Consider the following 25,663-nt stretch of genomic DNA (forward strand, 5'->3'; position numbering starts at 1 on the left):
CAACTCAACAACCAATCAAAATGCAGCATTGTAGAACCCTGTTCTAATGGATGGCATCTACAGAACAACTCCAGGGCACCTATGGCTCAGGAAGGGTGGTAAGAGCCAAAGGATCAGGGCATTAGCTGCGAGATTCTGTCTCCTTGTAATGTCAGAGCCACACCCATTAAAGTTTCACCAATATGGCTGCCTAAACAAAATATGAACCATAACAACAGACACGCAGAAATGGACAAGAAAAAAAGTCCAGGAAGCCAAAATCCTACACAAGGAACTACAGGCAACTACAGAAGGCTGCGCAAGAACAGCAGAGAGCATCTTCCTAGGGAAGAGCACACTGATTAGTGACCCAGTACCAACTGACCAGCCCTGAAAACACACAGACAAGTGACATGATGCATTCTGAGAAGCTCGTATTCGGGAATATGGAGGTATACACATATACATATATACATTTAACAACAATGAAAAAAGGTCATGAATTTGAAAGTGAGCAAGGACAGTAATACAGGAGGGTTTGGATGGAGGAAAGGGAAGAGAAATAATGTAATCATAATCTCAAATATAAAAGATAAAATCCATATCAACTATAGGCTGCTCCTTCAACTTCTTAAATGCAACAAAAATCATGACTGCCATGCTGCAAAACCCACAAGGTGACAATAAAACACAACAAAAGATCAGTTTCTATTACCAGATCAGATGTAGGATGGGTAAAGGGATCGGAGGGATTGGGTGAAAGCAGGAGAGAGACCCAATGCAAAGCCAACTCGTGTCACACAGCCTGGAGCTGCAAGAACGAATAGACAGACAGCCTCTTCCTCCAGCTCCAAAACGGGAAAAACTGCCCAGAACTGGGCCATTTCATTATGAGGAAGCTCATAACGTCACAGCATCTAAGGAATCCGCGTGGCCTGGGGCCTCTGCTTGCTAGAGCTGGACTGCTCAATCTCTACAGTTGCAACACTTCACATGAGAAGCAGCGCTGTCTGGTCCAGGATGCAGCCTCTCTGCTCTTATACCAACAGACTGCTGTCCAGTGGGACTAGAAACCACTGTGCTAAATCAGGAGCTAGCCCGCTTAACGCAAACACAACTGTGAGGACTGCACTGCTGAGTATCACAAAACACTAAGAGAGAAGGTCTGCCTTGACCAGCTAACTCTGTGCGTTAGTGAAAAGCTTAGGTGCTCTCAACAAAAGATATGCCAAAAGTAAGGTCCAGAAAGTACAGCATCTTCCAGAGCTTTTACGTAACACTGTGGGTGAGGTGCCTGCTCCTTCAGACCAGGGACTTCACTATGACTCAATGGGTAGGAGTGACAAACGCTTACCAAAGTCAGAGCCTGGGGAAACACTGAGCCAATGACGACTTTCTTCACTCCACATGACCAAGCACGTTCCACAAGAATCTACGAGCTTTTTATTCTAAAAGATGAGAATCTGGAACAGTAAGTACCTGAAATAATTAGGACCATACAGATGGGTTCTACACCCCAGCTCCAGCCTCTGTGACCTGCCTCTGTGACCTGCTTCCCTTGTCAGGAGCTGTTCAGGTGACGTAACCAACGCAAGGGCATCAGCATTGTTTGGTACACTAAGCACAAGCAGGTGGCAAGTTCCAATAGTTACATACCTGTTTTACACACGGGACTACTGCAGAACGAAACACACTTGGTGAACATGTGGCAGAGGGTGCCTTCTAACTAGTTTACATGGGGAAAAGACAAAACCCATCCTGTAAAGTGCACGCCAGCCTTTACCTTCATACACAGGGCCAAGGAGAAAGATTATCCCTGATGCTCAATGTCAGAGTAAAAGCAAAATAGAAGCGTTACATTTATACTGCATCGCTTTCCAACTTTTGCTAAATCAAACATTTCTTCAAATTTCTGTCCAAAATCAGCCAAGGCATCATTTCTAGTAAGTGGGATTAAAAAGTTACATAATATAAAATAAAACTTCTAGAAGGTCTACTAACTGCGTGGGAAGCACTCTCTCACACATACCCAAAGCTGGTATGTTTGGAGTTGCTGGTTTGCCTCACAGTTGTCTTCAAGCCACAAGCTACTACAAGTGGCTCAGCCCTTTTGGCAGCAGCACAGGAAACTGCCCTTTTCACCCGGTCTCTCACAAAAAAACGTAGTCAGTTTCCAAGCAAACCCTTCTCCCGAGGGTTCTATGCTTTGTGAAGCCAAATGCATACAACTTCTCAGTTAGCAATGAGAGCCCCAAATATTTTGCATTTTTGTGAAGGAAATTGAAAGCAAGTGATCAGAGACATATGGGCAAAGTTCGTTATTGAATCAGCTCAAAAGTGTGCTACGATAACATCTGAGTTGTATAAAACAGCTGTTTTTGTTTTATACAAATCACCAAGGATGTGACAGGCAGTATGAGAAGCCACTTCCTGCTTAGTAAATCCTTAGAATCCCACTATTCTCAGCCTGCCAGGCTTTATGTTATTAAAAGAGTGGAGTGGGGGTTGTTTTGTTTTTAAAGTCAAGCAACCCACTCACTGTTATCTTCCATTTTAACCTCAAGTTCTGCTACAATCTTACACATCACATAAAGGCATCTGGACAAGTTACAAGGATGAAACTGAAGGTCTTTGTCCTCTTTTTATCCAAGGATGCAGACACCCCACAGATTCCTCCATTTATTTAAGAGGTGAAAGCAGGAGGTGTTAACTTACCCAACAGCTATAAAATATTTAATTTCTAAAAAGAAAGCCAACATTGCCTCTTTAATACAAAATTAAAGACACACCTTTGGAACCAGGAATTCCTTTGTTCCTCATTTGGCTTAAAATTTCACAGACTGATCATTTATTAAAAAGAAAAAGGAGCCAAAATAGTAAAAGGGCACTAAAAAATAAAGTCCAATAGTACTATGTGCTGTGAGAATCAAGTGTCAAAATCCAATTGTGAACAAAACTCATAATTCTTAAAGAAAAACAAGTATCTGGCCAGTAACATACAAGCAATATTTTCTGTATCCAAAGATGATTTATAACTGCAAACAAGTTCCAACAATAATACAAAGGCAGCTTCTCCAAAAATACAGACAATAAAGTGTACAGACACACACACACACACACACACACACACAGACACACACACAGACACACACACACACACACAGACACACCCTCTCTCCTCTCTCTCTCTCTCTCTCTCTCTCTCTCTCTCTCTCTCTCTCTGTAAGTAACTGATTTGATTATACAAGACCTTCTGTCCCTTCTTTCTTTCAGATTGGCCTTGAGCTCACTTTGCAGCCAGCAATGATCCTCCTGCCTCCACCTTCCAAGTACTGGGCTTCAAGACAAGCAGGGCCACAGGCAGCTGCAGGCAAGTGCTGGACACTTATAGCACCTAGGGTTTAAGTACACTAGGCAAGCACTCTACCAAGCCACATCTCTAGACCCCGACCACGACTTTGACCTAATAAAGGACAACTAAAAAAATATTTTCAGAGCTCAGTGTGGGTGTGAATCTAACTTAGCTGACATCAAAACTCACCTTTAAAGAAACTTTCAATTAAAAAACGGAAAACCAGCACTACAGATGACACAAGGAAAAGATCTGGAAGGCAGACCGAGGAATTCCCACTAGGGACTCCACAGAAACAGGACAGCGAGCAGGTGAAAAGGCTCACCTGGTATTTTTAGTAATTTTTCTAATTTTAGTAGATGAACTTCACAGTGGAGCAAAGGGTAGTCATAAACTTTTGAATTCACTGCTTGCCGTGGTGTTCCCAGGAACAGTGGTGACAGTCAGGCTACCATCTCCGTGAACAAGGCAACACCAAGTGACTTCTCATTAGTGCTCAGCAGCTCCTCAGCGTCCTGAGAGTACTGCTATCTAGGGTCTACGAGAGGAGAGGCTGGGCGGGACGGAGGAATCGCTCTGCACTGGAGACTTACTCAGCTGGCCCTAAACACCAGCGGACTAGAGACCACCACTGGACCTCTTCGGCTGACAGTCCACACTCTCACACACCTACTTCAGAGGGCAACTGAGGAGCGGCTGCACAAGGGCATGCAGAGGTCAAAGCACTGAGTTCAACTTTCACACTCATGGCTTTTCCGGCCCTTGTTGGCAAACTTCAGTCTGGGAAACACGAACCTCAGATTTGAGCCAGCTCCGAACGCACTGTGTCTGCATCTGCATTTGCACACGTCACTTAGGCACGTGTGTGTGCTTGTCTGTGTGTCTGTCTGGAAGCTCTGAGTTTGCGTTATGAACCTACATAGCGAACTATGAACATCTGACTTCAGCAGAGCCAGCACTTTCTTGATGATGGTTCCAGCTACAGATGAATCGTCGGCATCTGTGTGCTGCAAAGGTAACAGGGCTGTTTTCAGGGCCACTGCCAATGGGGGACAATCTGCAGCAGCCTGTGCTAAAGAGCCTCCTTGAGAAGGAAGCCACAGTTCCCAAGATGCTCTGCTTCAGCTGCTACAGAATAATGTTGGTTTTTTGCCTTCTTCACTGACTCTTCTTTTCCATTATAGTTTCTCCAGTGAAATCCTTGTTATTTTATAACCACGATTATAAGTAATTCCAAAAGACTGATGGGAAAGACTCCCTGGAAGCCATGGCAGTAAATGTGTGTAACTTCTGAGCATTTGGTGCTTTCTAGTGTTGTCCATTAGCAATTAATACAGAGCACAGACAATTCATCCGGGGACACTCCCAGATTTCAGGCACATTTCCCTTGGACTCATCCTGAAAACACTTATGTAAGCTCTTATCAAGAGAGGGAAGAAAACTCCTGAAGCTAAATTTAAATGTGCACACCGCACCACATTATTCACAGATGAGAGTAGCAGCACCTGATTGCCAACATCTAGAAGTCTAGGCCAGCCCGGGGTACACGGAGAGCCTCTGTCTGAAGACAGGGGAAGGGAAAGCAAATACATCAAGTAATGAAAAAAAGCAGCAAAAAGTAAATTCTGAGGATAATCCTAAGCTCACACTATAGCTCTGTAGACACACACTGAGCATGCATCAATGGTAAAGGCACTCTACCAGTGGGCTGTCACTAGTAGGAGACTCGGCCCTCGACCTCTTCAATAAAAAGCCTAGCATACACGTCTTTACTACAGAGTAAGTCTGCAAGGTAAACAAGTACACCTACTGATGTTTGTTGAAGAAAAAATGAAGTTACTGTAAAAGAACTGACCTGAGAGCCAGAACAGGACCGCTTACTCCTCACAGATGAAGATTCACCACAGAGGAAAAACATCTTACAAAACACTTTAAAACTAACTTATAGGATTATAAGTGGGATTGGAGTAGCTCGGCTGCTTTGATAAGCAGATAAACCATGTGAGACATGCCACTGAAGGCGCACTGCCGTGCTCTGAACATCACTGTTAGGTTCGCGGAATGGTGACTAAGCAGAGGATGACAGCTGTCTCCTGGGTCAGCACAGTTCTCAGTAGCTGCAGCTGGAAACAGTATTTCCATGGGACGTCGCTGCTTTCATACTTTTTATAATTATCACTTTATTCACAGTCCTTGATTTCAGCTTAAGATGATGGCTTTCTATGTCTGTTCGGGCCAATGTTCTTTTTCTTAGCTCCTACATAGTACTCCATCACAAATAAAGCATTCTTTCTGGCTGGGCGTGGCGGTGCACACCGTGATCCCAGCACTCAGGGAGGCAGAAGCTGGCAGATCTCTGTTAAGTTCGAGGCCTGCCCGGTCTGTAAAGAGAGTCCAGGTCAGGCAAGGCTACACAGACAAACCCTGTCTCGAAAAACCTTAAAAAAATAAAATAAAATAAAATTTAAAAAAAAGCACTCTTTCCGTCTACTAATCGGAAGAGTAGCTGTCTCAGGACCACTCCTCCAGTGTCGCCATAGTACACAGGACACGGCTGGCTTTACTTCATAGTCCCAATTTATCTTCTCAGCAGCGGCATATGGCTGCAACCTTCCCTGGCCTCCCTTGGCGCGGTTATGTGTGAGCTGCTGCTGTGACCAGCATCTCCTATGACTAGAGACCTCCACAGGCTCCACGGGCCCTCACCCTTTAGCTTCCCAGTTCTACCTTCTAGGTTTCTGGTCCAAATGTGTTTGCCTTCCTACAACTTAGCAGGCACAAGGGACCCTGTTGTCCTCCGGACACAATGCCTACTGTTGTGGTTACTGCAGGAGGTCTTTCCAGCAGCCAACCTGGTCCCCAGCACCCACTCCACCCCTGTTCCTTCCTTCCCTTCCACAGCTCTCCTCATGGACTCCTCCCTGCCTTCTTCCCCTACATCCTTTAGAACCTCCATGACACACACCAGGCCATAGGCATGGCCACTGTTATCTACTGTGCTCACACTCTAACTTTACAGACAGCCTCGTCCCTCTTGCCAACCACACACTATGTAAGCAGCTAGGCAGGCTAAGTCTGCTATTTCAAGGTTGGACTTACAGTTGCTTCAAGGCTTCCTTTCCCCACTACTTGCAAACCAGAATCACTTGATAAAATCACTGGCTTCAACATCTGAAACGCACTTGGTCTTGACAGTAAGGCTGTAACTAAGTCCCATACTGAACATCACTCAATGCAAACATGTGTTTTAATACTCTCTCATAGGGCCGCGTCCCTATACACCGCTCACTAGGTCTCAGCAGGCCGTTGCCTAGGAAGTCAAACAACCAAGCATTACTTCACATGCCTGCAATGACTGAATGTTTGCCAAAAGGCTACAAGGCCAATATTGAACATAGCCAGTGGGTGATTATGTAATGACTCCATGAGCCCAACAGCAGCGGGACTAGCAGCAGCTCTGAGAAGTTATAGAATGTCGGTTACGTTATCAAAAAGAGAAATTCTTACATGGCTTTAAGCTCTTGCTCTGGTATTTATTGCAACCTAATATTTAAAGATGGCAACCTGCTCATTTGTCTGAAATAAAATGACATATAATCAAAAGGCGTCTGTGTCTTTACTCAACTTTAAGGCCTAACAGTGACCAAACCTTCCCAAGTCACACAAAACATTTAAAACAATTACGACTTTTTAAAATGATTTCTCCTTATTTTTTTAATGTACATTGGTGGTTTTGTCTGATGTATGTTTGTGTAAGGGTGTTGGATCCCCTGGAACTGGGGTTATAGACATTTGTGAGCTGTCATGGGGGTGCTGGGAATTGAAACCGAGTCCTCTGGAACAGCAGTCAGTGCTCTTAACTGCCAGGTCATCTCTCTAGCCCCAATTATGATGATTTTATATGTAATTTCTTAGATAAGTATGCTAAAAATTAGTAATGCCTTATGATAATCGGAAAAAACTTTTATTTACTAAGGGAAAAAATAATCTGTTCATTCAACGAACGTATTTTGATCTCTTCATCAAAACATGAAAACTGAAAGTTAATGAGTTTGACTTCCCCACAGCTTATAAATCATTTAAAACTGTGAGGCCAAGAGTTGTTCTTATACTATTTGAAAGTCAATTAACTTTCTTCTGATAACTTAATTTTAAAGTTTATTAAAAACTTCCATGATTAGAAAACTTCTGAAGAAAACAAGTGAATTTTTTCCTTATAACTTCAATGGTAAGCACCTACTCAAAAACCATACTCACTCACACACACAACAAAAGCCATACACTCACACACAGAACACTTACCAAGATCCTTTCAAAAGATCCAACAAGAAAAAGGCCTCAGCAAATCAGCCGTGAACTCGCCGGCACAGTCCCCACTCGACTTGAGACACTAGGAGGAGTTAGCAGATACACTCATCACGCAGGTTTGCCCTTCATTAGTGCTCTGCACGGAAAGGTTGAGAAAAAACAATGAACACAGCTCATCACCTGTGACATCAGACGTGCTACTTCATCTACGGATAACTACGCACTTGAGTCTCAGAGTACAAACCGCCCGTCAGGTCCTCTAACAAGTATACCCCAAACAGGTCTTTGACGACATGGGCACAAAAAGCAACTTTGTCCCTGTGTCCAGGAGCAATTTTACCTTCAGAGAGTGACTGTTTTGGTGCTGTTGTGGTCACTAAAGGATTAGGTCATGCAATGAATGAGTCCTGGCCTACAATATCGGAATTGGACACTTTAGGTCTCGCTTAGCAGACATTTCTACTCCTCATCACCCAGTCAGTCTAAAGCATCAATGTTCCCAATAGAGAACAATGCTTTCTAAAAATACGGCCTATTCATACAGTATTCTCCTCCCTTATACCTCTTGTTTCCAAAATTCTGGAAACACAAGACTATTTCATTACCTTCCTTCTTTAGCATCTAGCACAAGAAGAAGATGTTATTCAACTAGGACTAAACATAAAAGTTATGTTTGGTTTCTAGAAAAAAATAATAATTAAAAAAAGAAGAAAAAACACTGCCCATCTCAGCTAAGCATGTATGAAAAAAATCACAGTAAATTCTACTAGTACACCTCCAACAAATCCTATGGATAAATACTACACCAGTCATGGCCTATCAAACACTAAATTTACATCTTACAATCCCATTCTATGGAAGTGAGTCTTTAAAACATACATCGAGCTTTTAAATTGCCAAGTTAACTTCAGAAACTGAAAGTCCACTTTCCTTCCATCGGGCTCTGAACACAATTCAAATGCCCAAGAATGTCTTGACTTTACATTTACTTTGGAAACTTAGACACCTGCCATGTTACAGAGCAACTGCCTAAACATTCCAGGGCAGTTATCGGCTACCGAACAGCAGAAAGGGGCCTGCCACAGTCCGCAGCCAGGGTACCACAGCTCAAAGTGTGAGCCAGGATCCCACTGTTTGGAGAAGCTAATCCACCAATGAAATCAGGTTTCGGTTTTAGGGGGCGGGACTGCTGTGTTTCCATGATGCCCTTGAACTCCATACAAGGAGCTTCTGATGAGGATGACAAGAGCATGGCAGTCATCACGAAGGCCTATGGGCTCAGTTATGAACCGTTTGGAGCCCCTTTTGCTTCCTGTTTATCAAAGGTTCAGGGCTTTGTTGAGAGTGACCTGCCAAGACCTGAGGTCTCTATGTTTACAGCCATGAGGCAAGAAGCAACGGCTGTACAATCTGCAGGACGTGGCCCCCTCATCACCACGTGACAGTAAGTCCCCAGCCGTGTGTTGTGTGGCCCTCCTGTTCTCACAACAACCTCTCTAACCTCTGACTCCAAAACAGTTTAACGGCTTACACAGGCACTGCATAAACTGCCTGAACTTTATCAACAGACTTTCTCAATTGACTAAATGGCTAGGATGTGGCTATAGTCTGCCACATCTTCAGAAAGCAGTAAGCCAGTAACAAATTCCTACACATTTCAGATCCCAAATACATCTCTTTAACATGCATTGTCTTAAGTTTGCTTTCAGTTGTGATAAACACCATGGCAAAGACCTGCCTGGCTGGAGGGAAGGATTATTTCCCCTGACACAGGATAGTCCATCAGAAGACGAAGCTAAGACAGGAACTCAAGGCAGGAACGTGGGGGAAGGAGCTGAAGCAGAGACTACAGAAAGTGCTGCTTCCTGGCTTGCTCTTCATGGCTTCCCATACAACCCAGGACCACCCAGGGGTGGCATCACCCACAGTAGGCTGTACCACTGATCAACCATTAATCATAAAATGCCCCACAGATTATGCCCACAGGCCAGTCTGATGGAGCAAATTCCTCAGTGGAGGTTTCCTCTTCCCAGGTGACTCTCCTTTGTATCCAGCAAACACTCCATTTCTAAACAGGCATTTTCTCCAGCACTTACCTCACTACTGAACTATTCTTAACTGAATCATTTATCCATGAGTCATTATATAAAAATCTATATGCAGTCAAACAAAACTACATAGTATTCAAACTATCAATAAATGGAGACCCTCTGCCTAAGGATTCCAAAGACTCTTAACTTATGAATGCTTACAAAATATATCCAGCACGTGGTCACATGCCTATAGTCACAAGACACAAGAGGCTGAAGCAGGGGGCCCATGACAAGACCCTGTCTCAAAAAAAAAAATCAATAAAAATAAAAGTTTATAGAGCACAATAAAGAAGATTAAAATACAGTTCAGGTTGGCCCCAATAGCACTGATCTGTACTCCACACTACGATGAAAACTGGGGTGTGAGGGTTGCAAGTTCAAGACCAGCTTATCCACTTAATGAGACTGTTGTCTCAAAATGAAAATTAAAATAGGGGTAGTTCAGTACTGAAACATTTACCTACCATGTTCACGGCCTACATTCAAAAAATAAATTGATAAAATAAAACAAACTGTAGTCAGGAGGTAAATTAACAGTAGGCATCCTCAAAAAGGCAAAGCGATTGAACTCATGGGGGTAAAAAAAGAAAGAATGAATGGGGGAAAAAATAAACTTCCCTAAATACATAAATGTTCATTTGGAAAATGACTAGAAAAGCAAGCAAAACAGACAAGAATGAAACGATTCTTCTTAAGCCATAATGGAATCTACTCAAGTGATAACAATTGGGTCAAGGCCAGCCAGGACTACACAGTGAGAGCCTGCTGCAAAGGAAAAGCTGATAATTGGAGAGGTGGCACAGCACTTCAGAGCGTGTGTCACACATGTAGAGAGCCCACGTGCAGAGAGCCCACGTTCCACTTCCAGCAGTGTGATTCACAAGCAGTTCCAGGGACCCACACTTTCTTCTGGCCTTTCTGGTTACCAGGCACACATGTGGTACATACACTTGCATGCAGACAAGGAAGCAAACACACACACACACACACACAAATCTTTAAAGCTTATAAACATCATCAAATTATTCAGGAAATGCAAATTAAAACCACAGTAAAGACACTTCCTACCCATCAGGATGGCTGTTCCCTGGGCAGAGGGAGATATAAGTAAAATAAGCGCAGGCACTGATATCAAAGAAAAGGAGTCCTGGTAAAGTGCACACAGAAACACAGCACAGCATGGCCCAGCCTGTGGTCCAGTGGCTTCTCACAGCCTAAGCTTTCTGTCAATCAGCAATCCCACTTTCAGCTTCTGCCCAAGGCTAAAAGCAGAGATTCCAAAACTTGGTCACCTATGCTCAAGCTTCACCCACATTATCCACAATAGCAGAAGCACAGATACAAGACAATGCCAAACAGATACACAGGCAAACAAAATACAGAACGTGTGTGCAATGAAATACTATCCTGTTTCAAATAGAAACAAACACTGACACAGGCTACAAAACAGACGAACCTAGAAAACAGTCAGAATAAGTTAAATAAATCAGATAAAGAACAAGTACACGACTGTCTATATGAAGTGTGCAGAACAGGCAAACTCACAGGTGGAAAGGTAAGATAAGGTTACTCGGGCCAGTGCGGAAGAAGGAGCCATTATTTAATGGAGCACAGTCTACACTGAGGATGAGGGGAAATGCCCCAGCTGCTAAAGTGCTTACTGTACAAACATGAAGGCATGAGCTCTATTCCCAAGGCCCATGGGAAAGAGCTGTAATCTAGAGCTAGGGAGGCAGATGAGGTTCTCTGGGGTGTGCTGACCAGACACTGCAGTTAGTTTCAGGTTCAGTGAGAGAACCTGGTTCAAAGTATAAGAGTGATAGAAGAGGTCACCTGGTAATGACCTCTGGCCTCCACGCACATGTGCACATACCTATACGCATGCCTACATATATACATGGTTATAAGGGCAGAAACACAGACAGAGATGAGAGAGACAGAGATGAAAGACAGAGACAGAGAGAGACAGAGACGAAAGACAGACAGACAGACCCAACATGTATATATGCCACAACAAAAAGAACAAATGTTTCTGCATTCTGGAAATAGTGGCAATTAGTTGTACAACACTGCTTAATACCTGCAAATAAAGGTTAAAGTGGTAACTTATTTTGTTTTACAGAAAAATCTCACTAGTAGCTCAGGCTAACCATGCACCCATGCTGATCTCATTTGCAGTCCCCTACTTCAGCCTCCTCAGTGCTGGGATTACAGGTTGTGTGCTACCAAGGCCAGCCAAAGACAGTACCTCTTGTATATATTTTATATAGGGTTAATGTACCTTTCATATATTTTACCAAAATAAAGATAATATAATTCAAGGGCTAAAATTGACAGTCTCCAACAGTTAACTGAAGACAGCCCAGAAAGTGTTAATGGCCACTAAAACTTTCCTTAGTAAACATGGTGAGCTATAAATCAGCTATGCAGCCTCCAGAAGCACTTTATAAACATAAGCCTGTCTCTCCATAGAGGAAGTGACTTCACTTCCTTCACAAATAAACGGTGACTGTGGTATCTGGTGCTAGCAAACACACTGGGAGGTGAGCAAGAATAAGAGAAACCAACTCAGTGAAAGTTGCAAATGCAGGGAGTTCCCCTCAGTTTTCCAGGTTCGCCAAGGTGCTCTCTACACACTCAGCTCAGCTCGATCACTGAGCCTCCCTCTAAGCCACACCCAGCATTCATTTCGAAATGGCTATTCAAATGTCTTGAAAACTATACATCAAAAATCGCCCTCGAAGTGTGCTCTTGAATCTATGAGGTCCATTCTCAGGGCCCTAATCACTAAAGACTTAGGCTCATACGATATCCCATGAGTTGTTTCAGAAGAACAAAGAACACTAAACACAAACCCTAGGAAATCGATATGCTTAGCCAGCTTAAGGGTTCCCCCTCGCCAACAAGGGAAACAGACTGTTTACACCTAAGTTCATGGCTAGAGGCTATTCACACCTACCTGCACAGCCACAATAGACACACAACTGTCCACATGACCCACACTATCACAGAAGCCATTTGCCAAGCTTAAGCAGCACAGAGTCAGAAGGCGTCGGTACAGTAGACAAGTTGAAATTGCTGGCTGAAGAAAGCATCCTTCCATGGAGGCTACCCAATGAGCACTCTTGCAGGAGACAGCTTAGGTACCTCTTAATGAAGGAAACACCATACGCAACAGTGGCAGTGTACGTCTGGGATGCTACCACAAACTCTGCAGGCAACTAAGTGAAAATCGCATCAAGCACAAAAAGGATTAAAGTCAGAGAGCTGTGCTGCCAACTTAAGTCCACCGAGAGGCATATCTCCTAGATAAAGTCTCTGGTGCATCCTAGGCTGGCACTTCCCCTTCAGCTGTCTTTGCCTCTTCACCAGTGCTTTGACAGTCAAATGTCAGACATCCTTCCAACTGGGGAAGGAAACATGCACTGAGGGATACATACTAGCAACCTGGACACTGTTATCAGGAGCCTTACATCAGTGAAAAACAAGATATCTACATGTAAACAACTACAAACAGGCTCAATGATCCTGGCTCTGACCAGACCTACATCAAACCTAAGCCTGACATTCTAAGACTTGGCCTCTCTAGACCTGGTATCAGTCAGTCTCCTGCAGTGTGGCTGTACGGACAATGAAGTCACCAGCCACAGAAAGCTCTTAAGGCCATCAGCAACAAGTGCAGTTTGTTGCTTACTCCTGCCACAAAACAGAGCGATACTAGAGCCTGTGCTGAGAGAGAAGTGAAGGGCCGCCGGCTGAGTCTTAGAGAACAGCCCAGGTGAAAAGTGAGCAGAGGGTTAGTTACAGCCGGGCTGGAGCTGCTTTTCTTTGGTCATGGCTGCTTGCACTCACTTAAAACCTCAACATCTTAGGTTTCCCATGTGTAAGTTAAAAGGTTCAATTTAAGTACGGCTATAATTTCCTATGGCTCAAAATTCTGTAATCTGTGTGAAAACTAAAAACAGAGATTATGATACAGCTTACTGATGAAGCCAGAGAGAAAGCTCAGAAGCTAAGAGCATTTGCTGCTCGTCCAGAGGACCCAAGTTCAAGTCCCAGCTCCCACAACTGCTCACAAGCACCTGCAACTCCAGCTCCAGGAGATGTAGTCACCTCTTCTGGACTCTGAGGGCACACACACAGCCAGACTGTACAGACATCCACACACATACAAGTAATTTAAAAACACAAATTAAACTCTTTTAAAAAATAAAGTAAAAAGATACAGCTAATAGAACTTCTTCAAACTGAAAAGCCATAGGTGTCCACCAGCCATGGAAAGTCCTACATCTTGAAGAGGGCACCTGGTGAGTAAGGAGAGCGGATATCAACTGCTAACTTTAAATTCTCTGCTCTACAGTAGGACAGCGATGGATCAAATGTGAAGAGCAGCTCAAAAGGCAGGTGGACATAAGATAAACCACAGTGAGCAGAGTAGACCCCAGATGGAAAGTCAGGAATGAGGCTTAAGCAAGGACCAGGAGAGCACTCAATGCAGTGAGGACCAGGAGAGCACTCAATGCAGTGAGCACCAGGAGAGCACTCAATGCAGTGAGGACTAGGAGAGCACTCAATGCAGTGAGCACCAGGAGAGCACTCAATGCAGTGAGGACTAGGAGAGCACTCAATGCAGTGAGCACCAGGAGAGGACTCAATGCAGTGAGCACCAGGAGAGCACTCAATGCAGTGAGGACCAGGAGAGCACTCAATGCAGTGAGCACCAGGAGAGCTCTCAATGCAGTGAGCACCAGGAGAGCACTCAATGCAGTGAGCACCAGGAGAGCACTCAATGCAGTGAGGACTAGGAGAGCTCTCAATGCAGTGAGCACCAGGAGAGCACTCAATGCAGTGAGGACCAGGAGAGCACTCAATGCAGTGAGGACCAGGAGAGCACTCAATGCAGTGAGCACCAGGAGAGCTCTCAATGCAGTGAGGACCAGGAGAGCACTCAATGCAGTGAGCACCAGGAGAGCTCTCAATGCAGTGAGCACCAGGAGAGCACTCAATGCAGTGAGCACCAGGAGAGCACTCAATGCAGTGAGCACCAGGAGAGCACTCAATGCAGTGAGCACCAGGAGAGCACTCAATGCAGTGAGGACTAGGAGAGCACTCAATGCAGTGAGCACCAGGAGAGCACTCAATGCAGTGAGGACCAGGAGAGCACTCAATGCAGTGAGGACCAGGAGAGCACTCAATGCAGTGAGGACCAGAAACGGGAGCCACGGCAGTTTCTCAGTATCTAAGTTCTTGCTCCAACTCTTTAGGTTAAATGGATTCAATCCCATGGATCAGGCCTCATATATCACTTTTCTAATCTTTTTTATAATTTTATTTAATATGCATTGGTGTCAGATTCCCTAGAGTTACAGTTGTGAGCTGCCATGTGGGTGCTGGGAATTACACCCGGATCCTGTGGAAGGGCACCCAGTGCTCTGAAGCGCTGAGTCATCTCTCTAGCCACTCAGTTTCTTCTTAAAGCTTTTCTCTCTTGCTAGTCTAGTATCCTCTAATTCTAAGATTCTGATACCTTCTCTCTTTTAAAATCTCCCAGATGGCCGGGCATGGTGGTGCACGCCTTTAATCCCAGCACTCGTGAGGCAGAGGCAGGAGGATCGCTGTGAGTTTGAGGCCAGTCTGGTCTACAAAGTGAGTTCAGGACAACCAAGGCTACACAGAGAGACCTTATCTCGAAAAACTTAAAAAAAAAAAATTTAATTTTTAAAAATAAGATAAAATCCCCAGATGATTCTAACATCGCTAGGATTGAAGGTCACTGCCTAAACAGGAAATCCTAAACAGTTGCAACTAATAGGACATCGATTAGGCCAGAAGTGATAGGATGGGATTCTAGGGTGCTACTGAGATGAAATGAGTTGACGATGAAAAAGGCGACCTTCGCATGGAGGGGTACAGGAAAGAGGTGGGGAGAGCTGAGTCAGCATCTACCCAGCTCCACTTGTCCACTCCAGAACCTACGTCAAATTCAGTCACAAGTCAATCCACACTGCCACCAGCACTCAAAGGTTTCTACACAGTAAAAGGAGCATGCAAGCCAGTGTGAGTACTCACTTATTCCAGCAAGAAAAGAAAATTAACAGTATACGCTGGACTTTTCATCAGTGTGTCAAACACCACACATAAACAAAACATAAGCTAGCAAGGTTTCAGAGGTTTGGTGCACTATGGCCATGAAAGCATGCGTGGCAAGCAGTTCACACCACGGCGCCCAAGAAGCAGAGAGGAAGAGGACTGAGAAACAGGCCAGCTTGTCCTGGTACCTACTCCTCCATCTCCTAAGTTTCTGCCGCCTCTCAGAACAGTGCCTCCGGCTGGGGGCCAAGCACTCACTCATAAACCTGTAGGCGACATTTACATTCAAAACATAATATAATCTGAACTTCATTAATTAAGCTTGCATTTCATTTACTAGTTTTCATTCATTCCATAAGCACCCAGAGAGGCTTTAACACACGCCAATCACTGACAGCATGCAGAAGTACGGTTGCTGCTCTGGAATAAGGCAGTAACTAAAAAGCCGGCACACTCAGCATCTTAAAACCGAGCCTGGTAGATATTGTTCAGATCTTGGAGTGAGAAAAATGGCAGCAGTGTTAAGCCTACTTGTGGGAATCAGAAATTACTCATTTAAAAAGGAACAAGAACTGGGGGGAAATTGGCTACAAAGTATATAAATCTTTCAAGAAATAGAACTTAGAAAAGTCTCAACTACTAATTTTTTTCCTTTTATTTTTTTATTTTTGAAACAGGGTTTTTCTCTGTGTACCCTTGGCTGTCCTGGACTCACTTTGTAGACCAGGCTGGCCTCAAACTCACAGCGATCCACCTGCCTCTGCCTCCCGAGTGCTGGGATTAAAAGGCGTGCGCCACCACCGCCTGGCCTAATTTTTTTCTTAAACAGATCTCACACTGTAGTTCAGGTTGGCCTCAAACTTGCAGCAATCCTCAGGCCTCAGTATCTATAGTGCTAAGATCATAAACCTCCAGCCTTAATAAAAATAATTTCCTTTTTACGAAATGTTATTTGTTTTTATAGTTTAAAAACTGAAAGGACTGAGAAGCTCACCGGTAAAATGTTTGCATTGCTTAAGGAGCCGAACCGAGTTCAATCTCCCAAACCAAACCGAGCCAACATTTTAAAAGGGAAAAGGCCAGCGATGGTTTCCACTTGTAATCTCTGCACTGAGGTAGTGAAAACACTGCATTGCTAAAACTTCCTGGTGAGCCAGACTAACCTGCACGACAGTGAGAGAGCCTGTCTCATTTAAAAAAAAAAAAAAAAAGGTAAATACTTGAGGAACACACCCAAGGCTCCACAAGTGTTCCTGTACACACACACACACACACACACACACACACACACACACACATCACATACACATATGTACACACAAATGCACACACACACACACACACACACAAATTTCAAGATATAAGACAGAAAACTTTCAGCAAGCATTTCCAAAGAATAATGGTTACATCAGAAATAATCGGGTTTCTTATGTGTTTGTTTGCTTTGCTATTTTTGTACGACAAATACTTTTTATTTTTTGGTTGTGAGCCATTAACCAAAAAAGCATTTCTTACATAAAAATTAAAGTTGAAAAAGCAATCAAATAAACAGTATCTTCTATGCTGGGCCACTGTTATAGCAATGTACGCAGATATTCATTTTATTTTAACTCTTAATTTACTGGCCTGAATTGGGTTTTAAGACATTTTACCATAAGTACCCTCTGTAAGATGGCTTACATCCATTGTGTGGTAACGGGCAAACAGCTGCCATTCAACCTACAGACACTTGTATTTGCACATAAGAAAGACCATGTCCTTGCAAAGGCCAGTGCTACACAGCTGAAATTGCGCTTATTCACAATTCATCGATGTTATGACTGTGAAGGGAATAACCAAGTATCAGATTATTCTAGATGCTGCGGCACCTGGAACAGTCATGGAAGAGCATCATCTGCTGGAAACAACAGTACGCCGCGGGTTCTGCAGAGTGTGCAGTCTTAAATATTGTTTAAGTGTTGGTTCTTTCCAAAATACGTTTCCCACAGTTACAAAAATAATGTTATATTTTACAAACCTGCCATAACCTAAAAGTATAAAGAGGAATATTTCCAACTAAAATACAGTGTGGCTTTTTTATTTCTCTAAAACTTAACTCACTGGAGAATAAACACAGAATTCTGTTACATTACTTTCTCCTCTTGAAAAAGAAATGGCTTTTCAAAGTACAGCATTTGGTTTGTATTAGTATGCTATGCAGCTGTATCGCCTGCACTGCTGCCCAACATGTAGCGTGTGCTCTATGCAGCTGCATCGCCTGCACTGCTGCCCAACATGTAGTGTGTGCTCTATGCAGCTGCATCGCCTGCACTGCTGCCCAAAATGTAGTGTGTGCTCTATGCAGCTGCATCACCTGCACTGCTGCCCAACATGTAGTGTGTGCTCTATGCAGCTGCATCGCCTGCACTGCTGCCCAACATGTAGTGTGTGTTCTATGCAGCTGCATTGCCTGCACTGCTGCCCAACATGTAGCGTGTGCTCTATGCAGCTGCATCACCTGCACTGCTGCCCAACATGTAGTGTGTGCTCTATGCAGCTGTATCGCCTGCACTGCTGTCCAACATGTAATGTGTGCTCTATGCAGCTGTATCGCCTGCACTGCTGCCCAAAATGTAGTGTGTGCTCTATGCAGCTGTATCGCCTGCACTGCTGTCCAACATGTAATGTATGCTCTATGCAGCTGTATCGCCTGCACTGCTGCCCAAAATGTAGTACATGTTCAAAGTTATTTAGAAGCTGGAACCTCCTGTTTAATACTTAACAAGAGAACCATGATGGTGACTATGGTGAGAACAAGGGTAAACCACGCCCTGTTTATTCTGGAAAAGAAAGTCCACAAAACTAAAAAGAACTATGTGCTTACAGGATAAATGTGCACCAAACTGTACTGTAGGAAAAGAAAAGGAAATTTATAAACCAACCTGGGTTTTTAATGTCAGATCCTCTCTTCCCCAGTGGTTTGGAAACATGATGCATTCATGAAGACTGCATTCAGTTACTGATCAGTCCTTCACAAACTCATACCTTTCAACTCCTAATGCGACCTGTTTACTCAAATCAGAGGAAACAGGGCTGTCTGCAGGAAACTCCCAGCAGTCTATTAATCCTGCACGACAAGGTTAGCATCCAGAGAGAATGCTGAGCTATGCTTTAGGATGAACTAAAAGGCAGAGGTTAGCATACAAATCCCTCCTCGCTTCCTCTGAGGATGGACTTTGTGACTCTGAAGTACACGGGAACTCTCACATCTACACATTGAATCTGTGGCCCGGAAAGCTAAGAGGATATGGAACAAATTATGACATCTAAGTCAAAATCTAACAATACACAAACTCTGGAGATATTCTGTTCCAATAATGACTAAACAGCAAAACATTTTAAGTGTTAAAAGATACAAACCACACAGAAAGAGGCCTTCGGATGCGTCTTTCACTTTCTTAAGTGCTGGTGACTTAGTATCAGCTCTCTTATCTCACAGAATTTTCTTTATATCACAGATCATTTTGTATTATAGCTATTGAAGACTGGATGCTATTCTCAAAAAAAAAATTATCTTTAAATAACCTCATTCCTTTTTTCCCCAAAATTTAATACGGTTCAGTAAAAAAGACAGAGATAGTTTGAAAGGACTCAAAATGTGAAAATGGTACAAAAACTGGCCAAGCACAGTGCAATCGGGCAGAGAGCAAGACCCTGGTTCAGGAGGAAAAAAATGTCTGAGTGTAACACCTTGAAATCCACTGAACAGAGAAAAATCCTTAAATCAGTGAAGATTCTCAAAAGAGAAACAGACTGCATTAGCTTCCCACTGCTGCTAGTAAGGACAAAAGGCTAGTTGAGCGCACAGGGTCAAAGGTCTCAGTCCACGGTGAGTTGTGGGCAGCTTGGCAAGGCCTATGGGCAATACAAATCATCCTGGTGGGAAGAGCGAAGCCCAGCAAGGCAGCCAGGAGCAGACAGAAGGGCTGAGATCCCAGCACGCCTCAACCGGGTCCCATATCCTGACCACTCGCTCTCCTCTCACATGCCACAGGCTGTAGAAATCTTTACACACGCGCATTCAGGGACATTTAAGGCCCACAACTTTTTCTAATTAACACAGAAAAAAGAAACAGGCCTAACATTAAGCTCCCTTCCAAACTGCAGTAAAGCAGAAACTTGAACATTTATCCTGCATTTCCACTGATAAAGAAAAGCCATATCCTGCCACACTGATAAAGAAAAGCTACTTAGCAAAGAGAAAGCAAATAAATTTAAGGGAATAAAAACTGTAAATACCAGGGCTGCAGAGCTGGCTCAGCTGAACAGCACTCGCTGCTCTTGCACAGGACAGTGGGAGAGAGGAGCTCACAGCCACCTGTACCTCAAGTCCAAGGGGATCTGAACCTTCTGCCTTCCACAGGCAGCACATACACTTACATGGACGCAAAACACTCAGACATAAAAGTAAACCTTTTACTGATTAAATCCCATCTCAGGATATACAGCTGCAGTGCTGTGAACCAAGTAAAAGTCGTGAGACAGAACTAGCAAAAAAAATACCAGAGATAAAGATCTCACTCTGTGCCACAAGTCTGACAACAAATGGAGCAGGGAAAGACTGCAATGGAAGGCAGTGTAACCCCGCCCATCTCCATCCAATGGAAGGCAGTGTAACCCCGCCCATCTCCATCCAATGGAAGGCAGTGTAATCCCGCCCATCTGCATCCAATGGAAGGCAGTGTAACCCCGCCCATCTGCATCCAATAGAAGGCAGTGTAACCCCACCCATCTCCATCCAATGGAAGGCAGTGTAACCCCGCCCATCTGCATCAGACAGAAGGGGGTGGGGTGAAGGCACAGACATCCACTACTGCCTATTTCTGTATCTGAAAAGTTCCACTAAAATACACAGGGTGAGGAGGGATGAAAAGGGATGGAAGGAAGGAGAGAAGGAGGGAAGGAGGGGAGGGGAGGAAGGTTGGGTACAAATGTCCCTCAGAGACTCACTGCAGACATTTATTTGATTTCCTTACACATATAGATTACTCTCTAACTCGTCATCTCCTCACTTTAAACCTTTTACTTCCAACTACCAAGAAAAAAGAGGGAGAAACAAATGTAATTAAGGAAACTTGCTTAGTGGATGGGAAATTTAAGCAACAAAACTGGACCATTTCTGTCAGGGTGTGAGAAAATCAGGAGGGCGTAACTGGAGCGTCTCACAGACCTGAAGTCACATCTGTGTCCTCAAGACTATGCACTGTGCTCTCCCTTTGCTTTTTAGAGCAAAGCTAGACAGGAAACTCTTGAGTAATTTGCCTGTCTGTGCTGTCTGCAGGAGATTTACCTTCTCAAATCTGTCAGTTTTTACGGGAACTGTGGGTTAGGCTGATTTCAGAACACAACGGCATCGCAGCATCCTTACAGTTGGCTTGGAATGCTCCCTGAATGATACTAAGAAACAACAAAACCAGAAGGCTGAGGAGAAGGCCCACAAGAGGGCTGGCTGCTCTTCCAGAGGACCGAGGTTTGTTCACAGCACCCACACTGTAGCTCACAACTGTCTAACTCCAGCCTCAGAGAACTCAACACCATCTCCTGGCCTCCACAGTCACTGACTGCACACATGTGATGAACAGACATACATGCAGTCAAAACACCCATACACATAAAATAAACATTGGGGGGAAAAAAGAGAGAAAATGGGGCTGGAGAGACCGCTTAATGAGTCAGAGGTCACCTCAGAGGACCTGGGTTCGGTCCTCAGCACCCACACGGCAGCTTGCAACCTGCTGTAACCAGGTTACCAACCAACCATGTACATGGTACAGAAACATACATGTAGGCAAAACATTCATACATATTAACAACAACAATAATAATAAACTTCAAAATTTTAAAGAAACTATAAAACAAAATATTGAGAAAAAAATGAACTGGAAACTGATTTTTTTTTTTTAACTTGTGCTCATTCTTACCAACTACAAGGAACAGAGAAGCCAAGATGAGAATGGCACCACAAGAACTGTGGGAATGCTTCAGAAAACGCAGCCCATCCCTTCAAACAGGTGACTGTAAGGAAGCAGAGCCTGAAAGTTAAAGAAAACTGAGGAGAATGATTACTAACCAGTGTGTGGGTCTAGCGTATACTCTGATTCACACAGTACAAACATAAGCCAGATATGGTGGCACATCTGTAGTCACAGCTCTCAGGGTGCTCAAGCAGTGTCTCAAAGGTCTAACTTCCAGCAGAGCTGACAAATTAGGCCACTAATCTCGCCCTGTGCTCAATGCCAAGCATCACCTGCTATCCATGACATCTCCATGCCTTCAGAACCAGCAGCGCCTGGTGACTCTTATGCTGCCGCCATGAAATGCACTCTTGGTCACCTCCGCACTACCCTTCTGTGGGAAATACTTGCAGACTTATGATCCTCAGTGATGCTGGTCTCTTTTACCCACTGCTACTTTATTGGCCCCACTAATCAGCATCAACTATGCTGGTCTATTGCTAATCACAGTTGATTCCTCAGCACCAGCTCACTGGAACCACAGATTCTTAATTCAAAATGCCACATAAATGGCCCTGCTGGCATCTTTTCTTCCTTCTGAGACTGAAAACCACACTGTTATTGTCTGCACTGCTCTCAACAGTCCCTTCCAAGCTCCAACAGAACATTCTACTGAGCTCTGAGCACGCAATGGCTTTTGTAGCCCAAAATTCAATTGCCATAACAATCCTCCCAAAAACACACAGTCAGGTCTGTCATAGTAAACCCCACTCATGGTACCAATTTCCATCTTAACTAGGGTTTCTGCTGCTGTGATAAAACACCATCACCCAAATCAACTTGGGGTGAAAAGGTTTTACTCCACCTTACAACCTGTATGTAGTCCATCACCCAAGGCAGTCTGGGCAGGGACTCCTCTAGGAAGGAACCTGGAGCAGAGGTTCTAGAGAGGAATCTAGAGAGAAGTCATGAAAGAACACTGCCTGCTGGTTTGTTCCATCTGCTTTCTTTTTTTTAAGATTTATTTATGTATTTTCATATATGAGTGCTCTATCTGCAAATACACCTGCATGCCAGAAGAAGCCATAAAATACCAGTATAGATAGTTTTGAGGCACCACGTGGTTGCTGGGAATTGAACTCAGGACCTCTGGAAGAGCAGACAGTGCTCTTAACCACTAAGCCACCTCTCCAGCCCCTCCATCTGCTTTCTTACATACTTCCAGGACCACCTTCCAGAGGTGCCTCAATGGGCTGGCTTTCCTACAGCAATCACTAATTAGAAAATGCCCCACAGGCTGGCCCACAGGCCCATCTGGTGGAGACATATTCCCAAACGACTTCAGCCTGTGTTAAGTTGACATAAGCACAAGCTAACACAGCCAGGTAAGCACCTTCATTTGTCTTTGCTGGGATTACTGGACACCTGACATATAGCTGGCCAATAAGAACTGGGAAACCTACACTGGCAATGTTAAAGAGAAATATTTTTCTCAATAACTAACACCAAAGACACAATGAGACATTAGCTGCATTCATTCTTTTGAATGTCAGCATGTGTAAACACTTGAGAGTTACAGAAGCATTTTTTTGCTCACTGCTGACTGTCTACCTAACATGCACTGATGTGCTCAGTGCCTACTGTCTACCTGATATGCACTGATGTGCTCACTGCCTACTGTCTACCTGACATGTTCTGATGTGCTCACTGCTGACTGTCTACCTGACGTGTTCTGATGTGCTCACTGCTGACTGTCAACCTGATGTGTTCTGATGTGGTTGATGCTGTCAACTTGACATGCACTGATGTGGTTGATGCTGTCAACCTGACATGTTCTGATGTGGTTGATGCTGACTGTCTACCTGATGTGCACTGATGTGCTCACTGTTGACTGTCAACTTGACAGGGTCTGGAATCAACTAGAAGATGAACGAGTGCACAAAGGGAGCTCTGAAGTTCACAGAGGTGAGCAGACCCAGCCTAGACGTGGCAGCATCGTCCCATGGGCTGGGATCCTAGACTGTGTAATGCAGAGTGAGCAAGCTGAGCACAAGCATCCATCACTCTCTGCTTCCCGAAGATGCAGTGCCCCTGCTGCTATAGTGACTGCAACCTCAAACCATGGCTAAAAACACCATTCCTTTCTTAAAATAAATTTAGGAATTGTAAATGGTTTCAGCAGTTGAGAGCAATGGCTGTTATTCCAGAGGGCCCATGTTCAATTCCCAGCACCCATATGGCGGCTCACAACCATCTACTTCCAGTTCCAAGGGACCTGATGCCGCCTACTGATTTCCACAGGTAGCAATTATGCCTGTAGTGCACAGCATATGCAGGCAAAATACCCATGCACGTAAAATAAAATAATGCCATTTTAAAGAACTTGAGAGAGAGTCTTATCCAAAACAGGAGCAAGGGAGTGGGGGGTGGGGGAGTGGGGGAGCAAGTGAGGTGGCCCTGAGGGTAAAGCCCTTTCCATGAGAGCCTGGCAATACACACTAACATTTCAGAACCCAACGGGCAAGGAGACGGCTCCACAAAGTTGTCCTCTGACCTGTAACCCTGAGTGTCCCCTCCCCCCCCTCTTAGTAATAATGACGATGATACTAATAATTTTACACCAAGAAAGATGGGGTGGGAATAATAAGGTAACAGAATTCATCCGGCTCATTCTCAGTTTGTACTGAAGTTTTTTCATGAAATGTGTAATTGGAGACACTCAACAACTCATTTCTGGCAAAGTTTGTGCTGTCCACCTATGTTGAAATATGAGATGCACACTTCTCAAGTTTCCCTATAGACATCTGCAAATCCATAGGAGACTGAATCAGCATTTCCAACTGCCATGTGTGGGCTACCAGGAGATGGCTCAACAGGTCCAGGCACCTGATGCCAAGCCTGACAAACTGCTGTCAATCTCCTACAACCTGGATGGTAGAAGGAGAAATCTGACTCCTGAAAGCTGTCCTCTGACCTTCACATACATGCTGTAGCGTGCGCACATGCATGCACAAACACACACACAAAATCACTAATCACAACAGCCAAGAAGCAGTAACTACAGGTTATTTTCAAAAGTTTAAAGAACAGAATTTAAATGTTTCATCATAAAGAAATGTTTGAGATAGATAAAGTGAACACAAATCAAATATTACACAATATACACAGGTATCAAAGTACCACCTGAAAACTCAAAAATGTGTCCAATACTTATGGAATTTTCTGAGGTTGTTATGAGACAGAATCTCACGCAGTCTGGCCTAGAACTCATGACACTCCTGCCTCCGCCTCCTGAACAGTGGGATGACAGGCCTATGCCAGCACGCTCACTGTACCGCAGTGCTGAGGACTAAACAGAACACCAGAACATCAGGCAAACACTGACAGAGACTCATATACAGCCCAACACACTAGGCAAGCACTACTGGCAGGCCAGCCACGCATCAGTTAAAAGACAGACCAGTCAATCCTGGGCGTGGTGGTGCAACCTCAGCACTGCAGGAAAGATAAAGGCATCTCTGTCACTTCGAGATGGTCTACACAGCAAGCTCCAGGGACACATGACGAGAGTTTATGTCAAAAGTAATTGTAATAAATTTAAATTTAAATTTATAATAAATTTAAAATAGAAATTTTAGTGGGAGCAGGTGGTGGAGGCGAACACCTTCAACCCCAGCACTCAGGAGGCAGAGGCAGCTGGACTTCTGATTTCAAGGTCAGCCTGGTCTACATAGTGAGTTCCATGACAACCCGGGCTCCACCAGGAAACCGTGTCTCAAAAAACTAAATGGATGGATGGATGGATGGATGACAGATAGATAGACAAACAGACAGGTAGGTAGATTGAT

At 44.1% G+C, this 25,663-nt stretch overlaps 1 protein-coding gene across 35 annotated transcripts in view; it reads right to left on the reverse strand.

The window, feature by feature from the left end:
- Nucleotides 1-25,663, reverse strand: part of EPB41L2 (erythrocyte membrane protein band 4.1 like 2) — a 156,330-nt gene that overhangs the window by 113,745 nt on the left and 16,922 nt on the right. For 34 of the 35 annotated variants that reach the window (XM_084777772.1, XM_084777771.1, XM_084777770.1 and 31 more), the window contains exon 2: nt 7,634-7,775. The exons of the other annotated variant lie outside the window; for it this stretch is intronic. The gene's annotated coding sequence lies outside the window, so the exon portion shown is untranslated. The remainder of the gene's footprint in view (nt 1-7,633; nt 7,776-25,663) is intronic. 35 annotated transcript variants of the gene reach the window in all.

This window comes from Acomys minous, assembly GCF_964271855.1.
Source record: "Acomys minous genome assembly, chromosome: 3".
NCBI classification, from domain to species: domain Eukaryota; kingdom Metazoa; phylum Chordata; class Mammalia; order Rodentia; family Muridae; genus Acomys; species Acomys minous.